Below are 11798 nucleotides of genomic sequence, written 5' to 3' on the forward strand. Positions count from 1 at the left end.
AGAGGTTGTCAGGCAATCTCTGAACAAGTGTGGTCCTAAACCACTCACAAATCTATAGACTCGGGCGTGCTGAAGAAGAACCCGCTGCTGAACCTGTAGGCTGAGTCCCAGCTCTATCTCTTGCTGAGGGGCAATCTCTCATCATGTGCCCGACTTACCCGCAAGCATCCGAACCCTGACGACACTATCCGGAATGTAATTTGCCACACTAGCTACACCGCAGTACTGGAGGTCTCCTCTGGCTAAAGTCTCCCCTGGACTGCGAATCTGAGGCCCTCGAACTCTGCCCCTGGCCTGACTGAGTAGAACGATCAACCCTCATATCTGAGAATCTAGGAGGTGCACTACTCACTGACTGACCTGAGTGCCTAGAATATGTCTGTCTCGGTCCCCCTCGGTACTCACTGTTCTCCCCCATCGATCTATCCCTCTTACCTTGTCTTCTGTCACCATCATGATCACTTCTCTGATGTCGTTGTCGTTCCTCGAGGTTCTGAGCATGAGCCTGTATCCGGGAAATATCCATCCCGTCTTGCAAAGAGGCTGTCAGGCAATCTCTGAACAAGTGTGGTCCTAAACCACTCACAAATCTATAGACTCGGTCTCCCATGTCAGCCACCATAGTCGGAGCATACCGGGCCAATGAATTGAATTGCATACTATACTCTCGGGCACTCATGCTTCCCTGTTTCAAATTCAAGAACCTGTCCGCTCTAGCTCGGCGGACTTCAGGTGGCAAATAGTGATGAATAAAGGCATCTGCAAACTCTTGCAACACGGGAGGTGGTGCATTCTCTCCTCTTGTTATCACCCAATTCTTATACCATAGTACCGCCACGTCGCGAAGTCTATATGAGGCCAACTCCACGGATTCGGTCTCAGAAGCATGCATAAGTTTCAGCATCCGCAACATCTCATCGATAAAACCGTGTGGGTCCTCATCCGGCTTCGACCCGAAAAATTCTGGAGGATTTAGAGTAAGGAAATCACGGGCTCTGGTACTAGCTGAACGATCACTTGGGTCCGCATTCTGTCGTTGTGCCTGAGCGGCAACCAACTGTGTCAATAAATGTATGGCCTCGGACACTTGTTGACCCGAAGCACCCGGTGGAGGAATCGGAGTTGAGGATCCTCCCTGCTCTTCTACATTGGGCACGGCCTCACTTTGCGATTCACTTTCCTCTACCTCCGCCGGAGGCTCCCTTTCTGCCCGCTTCTTCGTCGTAGCTTTGCCTTTTTGGGCAGCTGTAGCTTTTCCTTTCGGCGGCATTTTTCTGAATCCATAACGCACCTTTAGGAATGATATAATCCTAGACATGGCTCTATCGCACGATCTCATGAGAAGAAAGATGGTAATTTTCCTAAATGCCCTGTAGCCTCTTGTTTATCAGCGTGGCGCGCAACACACCATAAACCAGACTCTACTAGACACGGCTCGTAGACACTTCCTAGGGCGAACTGCTCGGATACCACTTCTGTCACGACCCAGCTTGGGGCCGCGACGGGGACCCGGAGCTAGTTACCGAGCACCGCTCACTCTATTACTTATCTTGCTCATTTAATACTTTTTTATCAATTTTACATACCAATTGTAGGAAAATCATATTTTATCAAAACATAAGTACTTTATATACATTTGCCTCTCGGCCATCAAACAATATACATACATATGAAAACATCTTGTGAGACCATCTAACCCACACTGCGTATCTACGAGCCTCTACTAACATAATGAATACATGGACGGAACAAGACTCCGTCATGCCCAAAATATGCATGTATGAATGTACATCAAAAGAATAGTCATAAGCACCTCCGAACAATGGAGTGCTATCTATCAGCTGACAGCTACTGAGGACCTGGGCCAAGCTCTCCTCCCTGTCTACCTGTGGGAATGAACACAGCGTCCGAAGAAAGGACGTCAGTACGAATCACTACAAGAAAAATGACCTTTAAGGAAGGGAAATCTGGTCCCTAATGGTTAAAATCTGGTCCCAATTAAACAATTACGACGGGATGAAACTGGTCGCCACTGGTCGTAATAGCCTCCGCCGCTAAAGGTCAATAATGACGGGTTCAACAATCTGGTCGTTAAATGCATTTAGGGACGGGTAGAAAATCTGGTCCCGAAATAGTTTTAGAGACCATATAGCTCGTCCTAATAGACGATTAAAATTATGGAAAATATTAATATTCTGGTCGTTAAACCTTTTAGCGACCAACTTCTAACTGGTCGTGGATTTATCTTTTGAGACTAGTGGTATTGGTCCCCATTTAAAATAGGTGTAGTAATTTTAGCAACCAATTTCTGGTCTTTTGTTGACGACCGGTGGTCTTAACGCTCGATGTTACAAAACAGTTATAATTATCAACAAATATAAAATCGCAACTGAAAATATAATATAAAATGATAATTTACATTCCATGATGTTAGTTTCAATATTTGCTCAACACTTTAACAAAAAAACTTAGTTAACATCCCGAGCTAAACTATGAAATGAAGTTTTGCATAACATTCCAAGCAAAATTATAATGACCTTGTGCATCTTCTAAACTTGCATCTTGATTTGTAACTTTAATCTTCGAATCTGCAAGTACAAAATTTTGAAAAGACTATAAATAACTATTGATAAAATAATATACGTAAATTTTACACTAGAAATGGTTAAACCGCCTTACCCATATCCAACATCAACAAAGCTGCAGGAAACTAAGAAAAATACAATTAGAAAAGCTTTGGGACGCATTAACAAAGAACCCAAAATCTATTTTAAAGAACTACAACTAAAACAATAAGCAATACGTCTAATTATATTTCCAACAAAATGAAAGGAATCAAAAGTTGTATCAATTAATTCAAGACCTACTGATCAAAAGAACTAATTCAATGTTACACTCCATAATAATCTGTGCTACTTGTATTAAAACAAGAAAGAATGAGTTAAGAAGGTTCAAGGAAAGTTAATCGAGTTAGTAAGAATATCGTTATATATACATGGTTTCCTTAAGTATCCCAAGGCGACACGGTTACCTAAAGGGTGTGGAATCGCGCTATGAGTATGTATATGAAGTAATGCGAGTGACCTTTTAAAGTATTTGAGATTATTAGTAATGATATAGAGGGTGGACAAAAGATATGAATATACTTTTGCGATTGGAGTTTCGTCAAAGTTTTGTGAGTTCTCTAGTTATGTTTAAGGTTATTGTGAGTCTCTGGACCCTTCGAGATGTGTATATGGATTTTTATTGATGTATATAAGTGTGTATATGTATGCATAAGAGGTTACATAAGGTTGGAAGAGGATTAGAAGTTAAACGAAATGAATCGGAACAACTTCAGTAAAATTTCGGACCCGATTTTAGTCTATATTGTAGGAGGCATATCTCCTTGAATATGAGGAGTTTAAAGGTGTTTCAAAAGCCTAAAATGAAGTTCATCGAGTCTAGTTTGTAATGCAACAAACCGCTCGTCAAAATGATATCGGGATAAGGAGATATGGACGATGCAAGTTTGGACCCGACCCAAACACTCACATTTCGGCCCATGAGGCCCATTAAACTCAATAGATAAGTCACCACTTTGCCCTATATCATTTCACACGACCTAAAACAGATCCAAAACCCTTATTTTCTCTCCCAAACCCCCTTTCTAATTGAGCCATCATATAAGCTAAATCCTAGACCCTTGACATGATATTAGTTAAAGAGAAGTTGTAGCTTAAGTTTTTTTTTGTGTTGTTAAGCAAGCAGCTGGAAAGAGGAACAAGATTCTTGAACATTCTGATTGCTAAAGGTAATTTCAACCTCCCACTAATGTTATCAATTTTGATTAAAGGTTTAATATGGTGTATACGTGAAGGAAACGTTGATATACAAGCTAGAGAGAGAGAGAGAGAGCATAAGCCATGGCATTCGGCCATGGCTAGCAAAATTGGAGCTCAAATTTGTTGATCCAAAAATCAGATTTTCTAGGTATTTCAGCCCTTAGGAAGGTGATAATAACGTGGAGAATTCATTTGGAGCAACAAGAACAAGTATTAGTTCATTTCACAAATTCTAGCTAAGTGGAAAAAAGCCAACTTGTTAAGGTAAGAGTTGATCATTTTTCTATGTGTTTGATGATGAAGTTGGACGTGTGGGGAATATGCAAATGTAAATTGTATGTGTGAAATTATGTATCTTGATGTTGAAGCATAGTTGTAACTTGGTAACATGAATTGCACGAATGTTGGAATGTTGTTGAAATGTTGTTGAATGCCGTAGGGGCTGTTTTTAATTGAAATTTGATGGGCTGATTTGAATTAATATTTTGGTTGTTGTAATCATAGATTATGTGATGAGAATGAAGGAATTTAATGGTTAGAGTTGGAGTTAAAATTGTTGTGGGTTGTTGTAAGGATTATAGAGATAATAATGTGATTTACTTGCATATGGATAGATGATGTGGTGTCGTGTGGCTGTTGTTGTATTTCCCTGAAATTTGCTGAAACGATGGCATGAAATAAGTTGTAAGAAGTGTATATGGGCTGCTTGGTGTGTTGTAAGTGTTCGTTAGAATTTCGGGCATCGTTATGTTATAGTTTAGGGGCTGTTTTCGGCCCAATTTGGAGAAATTGTTGGATCGTTGGAAATATTATGTGAATTGTTTAGAATGTTCTTGAATGTTGTTAGTATGGGTTTGGGTTAGTATTTGAATGTATAGGCGTTGATGTTGGCTTGAAGGTAAGCCGTTGAATTGAATATTTGGAAAGTTGTCGAATGATGAAAAAGAGAGTATTAATGTAATATTGTCTTTCGGATTGGTTATTGGAGTTTCTAGGTTGGTTATTGTGGTTGTTGCTGTTGATTTTGAGCGAGTTAAATTCTCGGGATGGCCTATTTACAGGGGAAGTGCTGCCGAATTTTCTGTAGAATTTAATGTTAGTTTGGAATGAATGGCTTAAGTGCCTATGTTTAATATTGGATATTCGTTGGCATATTTGTAGACCTTGGGGAGCCCGAGGCGTAGATTGGAATTTACTTTAGATTGGCTATCTTGGAGTGCGTACGAGGTATGTAAAGCGCAACCCTTCTTTCTTTTGGCATGCCTTAGTTTTCAATAGGCTATATCAGAGCCTCGAGGAAATTCCAAATTTGAAATCCGAGCACGTTATGATCCTTATATATATTTCTTGGCATTCTTATGTATGTTGTGATGAAGTATGAACAATTATGTCTTCGAAAGCATTGATTTCCAAACTTTGTACAAAAAGTTGTTTTAAAGAATTCCGTAACTACGAAATGCCATATCTTTTGCATAAAGGCTCGGATTGCTCCAATATTTTCATAAGAGTTTGCATGATGTATAATGAGTATATTTTCCATGAGCGGGCCCGATTCGGGTCGATACCTGTTCGTGGGTCCCGCGACTTTCCTTTATGTAATTCAGACGACTTTTGAAAGAATTTGGTATGATTATCATTTCGAATTTCAAATATGATCATTTTACTTATGTTTGAATTTATGATAATGATTTTATGCATATGACTACTCTTTTAACTACTAAACAAAAATTGTTTTAAATAATTCATTAAGTCTTATAAATTGTTTTGGCACTCGGAACGACTTCAAAAAGGTATGCTTCTGTAATTCATTATGACATCCGAAACTCACTTATTATGATCCCGTCTGACTTCATTGAATTGGTTTGTCATTGATATGCCTCATCGAGTCTCTGAAAATATTTATGATATTTTAACTGCATTTAGTTTCTCACTACTCTATTCGTGGATGCCCCAATGTTTCCCACACTGAGCCCGGGCCAGGATATGTTGTCAAGCGTAATCCTCTGCATTGTTCGTCGTACCCCGATGTGAGGGGGCAGGTATACGTGTACATGGGTTTGTGGAGTATACTGTGCCATGTACACATGTTATGATATGATTTGCCATGGCCATCTGATATGATATACTATGTTACGGGGTTATGCCCCTATTCTGATTCTTCTGTGTTGTGGCACCAGCGTCGGGAGGGTGGCCACGTTCTGTTTGCCGAGTCCCTTGGCAGGGGCCGGATTTGATATGACATATGTTTCTGTACACACTCCGCATGTTTTGAAGATATGTATTTGATACTTTGGATTTTCTACTCACTTTTTCTGTACGTTCTGTACCAGTTATGATTTTGTTTCTGTAATTCAGGCTTTACATATTCAGTACATATTTCGTACTGACCCCCTTTCTTCGGGGGCTGCGTTTTCATGCCGCGCAGGTACCGACGACAGGTTTGCTGATCCGTCCGTCTAGGATATCTTTTCTGCCATTTGGAGCGCTCTTTTATTCAGAGCCCATCTTTTGGTACAGTCTGTCACTACTGTATATATATATATTCTCGTTCATGGGTACGGCGGGGCACTGTCCCGTTATATGATTCCGTCGGTCTGTTTAGAGGTCTATAGACATGTTTGTGGGTTGGGGTCTTTCTGTACGGATGCGTGTATATGTTGTGTTTGGGCGATCCCATTCGCCGCGGCGGCCAGTCCGCATATGTTTAAATGTTGCTTTGTTGGACCTGGGTGGTCATTGTTGGTATTATCTGTGCGCAGGGTTAATTTGGATAGTCTGTAAAACAAAGGAAACTCTGCCGAAATTTTCTGGAAATTATCTAAATATTGAAATATAGCCTTGTCGGCTTCTGCTATATACTTGAATGCGTTTGATAATATTCGTTCTCAACTCTGTTTAAAAATGATGATTTAGTTTGTATGTCCGTTTGGGTGCCCAAGTAGGGCACCAGTCGCGGCCCACGGGGCTGGGTCGTGACATTCAATACCTACTAACTACTGAATTTACTCTTATGTTATATGCCAAGTAGAACGATGTATTTTGCTGGCAACATTGTAGATTAGAAAATTCTAAAGTACATCAAATACTCATGGGTGAACTTAAAATACTCCTAAAACTTGTTTTTCAAACTTAAAGTTTAATGTTGAAATAATGGGTCAATTTGATAAACAAACATTTCTAGAAGTAAACTCCACATATTTTTCAGGCTTTTGAAAGAATATCAAATTTAAAATGAATGCAACTAATGATCAAATAAAGTCATGGAACTGAGTAAATTAACTTGCTTCTTTTTTCTTTCTTCTGAATTATAGGTCTGGCTTCACAGTGAACTATTTCTACAACACTTACTGCAGTAATGAGCCAAGGTGAGATTAGGCTTCTATGTTTAGCAATAAATAGTGTAGATTATATCAGGTGATGTAATCTTTGCTAGTTTTTTTTTAAACAGGTAACATTGTATTCTTATCTAGTTTTCCTTTAACAAAAGTGTACAGGTATTCACTCCTGGGCCTTTCTTTTCCTACATGTCTCATTGATTTATGTAATGTGTCACCTGATGACATACTACTAAAGAAGAACCTGTTTATACGAGCAACAAGAAACCGTGTTCAGTCTATAATATAAGCACTTTAAGCATTGACTGTAGGCCAAAAAAGGTATATTGAAAGAGTGATATTAGACTAACTCTAAAATAGACCCGCGGCTAAAGGAAAAGCATTTCTAAAGGCAACAATCATCCAACATATTTTCCATCATGACATATCTCTAGCCATCAAAACTATAGCCATATTATCACCTATAGTGTTTTGAAATACTGAGTAGAAGCAGAAACATAAACATTTTCAGGCAAGGACAAACATTCAACAAGAGATCTAAAACTGTCTTTCTTTCTCCACATCGTCCTAACAAGCGATTAATAGGAATTTCTGAAAACATCTAATAAAGAAACCATATTGAAAGGAAAGGGATGAATGGTGTGGCATGTCAAAATCTAATCATTCAATTACATAATACCTTTAAAACGTAAAAGGCAACAGGATGTACAATTTATGAAGTAGTAGTAGAAGTAGTACATCAAATTTGACTGACTGTATACATTCAATAAGAGGTACCTAATGAACAAAGAGAGGGTAAAAAAAAACTGAGAAGAAGAAAGCTAGCAGATTTTATGTCCTGCTGTGTTAGAAGTTTAAAATGTTTTGGAAATATTGGTATCTCTCCCTCGGTCAAATATTATGAACTAAGAGAATGATGAGAATGGAAAAGTTGACCTACCAAATTTGAGATAACCAGAAAATTCTTCAAAGAAAGCTCCCGCTGGACAATGTTAAATAGAAGAATCACCCAACGTACTTTAAGTTACAAGTTCAATAGGTACAAAATAAATTAAATGTCAAGTATATACTAACCTGGCTAGGACACAAAATGCAAGTATCCTCTCCATTTATTCCATAACTCTTTCATCCTTCCCAAGATACGATCAGGATGATCATTCAATTCAACACCCTCAAATTTATCCTACACTAATCAAAACATGAGTTGAGCAAATGGTGCTCTTGATCCAAATTGGTGCTTTATAACATTTTTACCAAGGAAGAAGCGAATATAACAAGTGTCAAATTTTAAAATTTACGGGAGGTTAACTCAAGTTTAAAATTTTAACAAGCGAAATATTAAAGTTTTCATGATTAAAGATCGAAGTTAACTCAATGCACTCAACTTTTAGTTATGTATTGATAGACACAAGGTAAATGGTAAAAGGCCTTATACTGAAAAGTAGTTGAAGTACTACTCTGTATATATGAAAAAAATGCCCCTATTCATACAATTTCCTTCCTTCGTTTCTTCATTTTCCACTTTCATTTATTTAGTTTCACAGTTTTAAGAAAATGCATATCTAATATTAACTATCAGGACATAAGTGTATAAAGATATTCCATTACATCTATTCTTATAGATGAATTTTCATAGTGACTAACATCTAATTTGCTTTTGTATAAATCAGGGAAAATGTTTTGATCGAAATTGGATGGAATTAAGCCTTAAACATACCATTCTTTACAATATAACAGTCACAACACTAAGTTAGTCTATGCGTACAAGGAAATGGCCAGGAAAAATGTTGGTTGACAGAGTTAGGCCTAAAATAGGAGGAAATAAACTCTTAACTGGCATGTTCTCTTTCTCAACCAAATGATCTAAGCTCTCCTCGTCCTCGTCCCTTTCCTATAGCACCTATAGCACCTGGCACGACGAATGCATATCTGGTAGTAGTCTTCATAGTCGATCCCACCTCATTTTCAGTCTTTGATGGTTCCATATTGAACCTATAAAGCGCCAAAAGTAAAAAGCAATAAGAGAAAATGTGACAATGTAGTAATAAAAGAAATCACACCATCAGAATGTGTAACAATGAATATACTAATTCATAAAGATATACTTCACCTCATCAGTTCTTTTTCGTTTCTTTTGCGAAGGATTTACCATTTAAGAGAGCAACTAATAATAGTAAAGATATTGGTCCCAAGAAAAAGCAACAAATATTCCAAAACAATTTTTCTTTTCTTGTTTGTTGATTAAGCAAGAAGAGTTTCATTAAAAGGCATCATTGAAGATGCAGCAATTACAAAGGGGAACGTCAGGAGTTTTCTCAAATACAAAAGTTAGCTTAATCTACATCTACAACTAAGGAGCAAACCCCATCAAAAACTGATCACAACTAGCTACAAGAGCCTGCACTGCTCAGCCAAATAAAATTATAAATTCATTAAGTATTTAGCTTTAAGAGCATTGTTAGAAGTAGAAATCCCATCAAAACACCTACGGTTCCTTTCATTTCAAATGCACCAAAAAATTGTAGCAGGTACCATTAACCAGGACTTTTTGATGGATTTACCTACTTTCCATGAGCACCAGTTTTCATAGGCTTCTTTAATGCTGCTAGGCATAACCCAAACTAGTCCAAAAATAGACAAAAACATGTTCCAAATGTTAGCAGCCACTGGGCAGTGTAATAGAAGATGTCTAACACTTTCAGAGTCTCTTTCGCACATGAAGTATCTATTTACAATCTGGATTTTTCTCTTCATTCGTTGTCTTGAGTAAGACAAGCTTCATAGAGAGACAACCAGTAGAAGCAAATCACTTTAGGGGGAAGATGCCTAAAAACAGATTTTATTTTATCTAGAAAAGGATATAGCAAACAGGAAAGGAAGAAACAAAGTATAGACTTACATAACCACATCACCTATTGGTAAATCACAAAAAAGACTCAAAAGTTGAGAAATAAAATATCCAACATGTTAAAAGCTAGAATACAAAGAATTTGTACATAAGAATATGCTTTCGATCTCCAAGAATTATAACTTCAAGACACCCCATTTTAGTAATGAGGATATCACAGGAAACCCGTTTCTCAGAAAATGGTTTTCAAAAGAAAAATGATACATATGTCTGGAGATCCATATTTAACGGATCAAAAAGAATAAATAATTCAATATTCGGTAAAAACCAACAACAACAACAACAACACATACCCAATGTAATCCCACAAGTAGGATCTGGAAAGGGTAGATTCTACACGGACCTTACCCCTACATTGAGAGGTAGGGAGGCTATTTCCGAGAGACCCTCGGCTCAAGGATTCCTTGAGCTAGAATATAAGTAAACTGACAGCTTATCAATGTGACTAGAGTTCCATAATATCTTCCACACTAAAGCAAAAAAGCAAAACAGTAATATAAGCAAAAAAGAAAAATAGTAATATGCTAAATTAGCTATGTATTCAAAAGAGAACTAGTAACCACATGTGAATTGTGAATTAAGTTACAAAATGCATCTCATATCCTATATCATGTTAGCCACATCTGTAAAGGAAATAATGAGAGCTACCCAACACCATTGCTTGCAAAATCACTTAAGCTGGATCGTATAGTTTTAGTTCAATCAACAAGAACTTGGAGAGCAAGAATCTGAAGGATTTTCACTATTCATACTTGTAATCTGAGTAAGATTACAGCAGATCGAGCATTGATCCTTATATCAAAGTAAGAATCATAAATCTAAAAAATTGTCTGCAAAATCACTTCAGTCCTATTGTTATAGCTACTTTAATATCTCGTACCGAATCCGAACCCAAATACCGTAGATCTAAAATTTTACTCTGAATACCGTATCGAATACCGAATTATCAAAATTTTACTCCCGAACACCGAATCCAAATACCGTAATTCTGAAAGTTTATAATAAAAACGTATTTTTTTAATTTCTACTAAGATATGGCTTATCACCAACGACAAACTCCGGGATTCTTAGCTTACCCATCTAATACATCAAACTCCAAATGGGTATGCTATAATATACTTATAAAACAAGACCAAATTGAAAAAAGGGAATAACAATAAGCTAAGTGAAAAATGCATTTGTGTTTTGAGAAACAACGGAAGTTTGAAGATTAGCAGGGAATTGTAGTTGTTGGGCTTGAAGGCCTTCACGGCGCTCTCTTGGGCAACGATCGGCAAAGCTAGGGCATAGTACACAATGGGTCTGATGCGTAGAGACTAGGGTAGAACTGCGACCACTTATGTTTTGAGAAAGCTGAGACACTTTTTAGTTTGTAGAATATTTTATTTCTGTATACTAAGTTTTGACACCTGTTTTTTGTAAAATAAATTTGTTTTAACTCAATGTAAACGTTTTTGGCGCCTGGTTTTTGAGAAAACAGTACATTTTTTAATATTTTTAGTTTTAGATTGAGCGCACTCTCTCCCGCTCAAGACCCTCAATTACAATTTGAGACCGGTTATAATTTCTTTAGGGACTAGATTTAATACCTTCGCCAAAAAATATAGAATTAAGGACCGGTGTATAATCTCGTCCCAATACATGTACTTTTAGAGGCGGGATTATTAACTAGTCCCTAAATGTTGGTCGCAGATAAGGCTTTTTCTTGTAGTGAATATTGTACCGAGTATG

The 11798-nt window shown here is 37.5% G+C and overlaps 1 long non-coding RNA gene across 5 annotated transcripts; it reads right to left on the reverse strand.

Annotated features, from left to right (window-relative positions):
• Positions 1-2398: 2398 nt before the first annotated feature.
• LOC132626404 (uncharacterized) lies at positions 2399-11479 on the reverse strand. Of its 5 annotated transcripts, XR_009577278.1 has the most exons (5): positions 8994-11478; positions 8234-8342; positions 8100-8141; positions 2680-2700; positions 2399-2588 (listed from the first exon to the last, which is right to left on the reverse strand). It is a non-coding gene; the product is annotated as an uncharacterized LOC132626404 (long non-coding RNA). The 5 variants fall into 5 exon arrangements; XR_009577277.1 differs by lacking the exons at positions 2399-2588; positions 2680-2700 and having other exon boundaries at positions 7802-8141; positions 8994-9151; positions 10361-11477; XR_009577275.1 differs by lacking the exons at positions 2399-2588; positions 2680-2700 and having other exon boundaries at positions 7802-8141; positions 8994-9151; positions 9721-11476.
• Positions 11480-11798: the final 319 nt, after the last annotated feature.

This window comes from Lycium barbarum, chromosome 2 (assembly GCF_019175385.1).
Source record: "Lycium barbarum isolate Lr01 chromosome 2, ASM1917538v2, whole genome shotgun sequence".
NCBI classification, from domain to species: Eukaryota; Viridiplantae; Streptophyta; class Magnoliopsida; order Solanales; family Solanaceae; genus Lycium; species Lycium barbarum.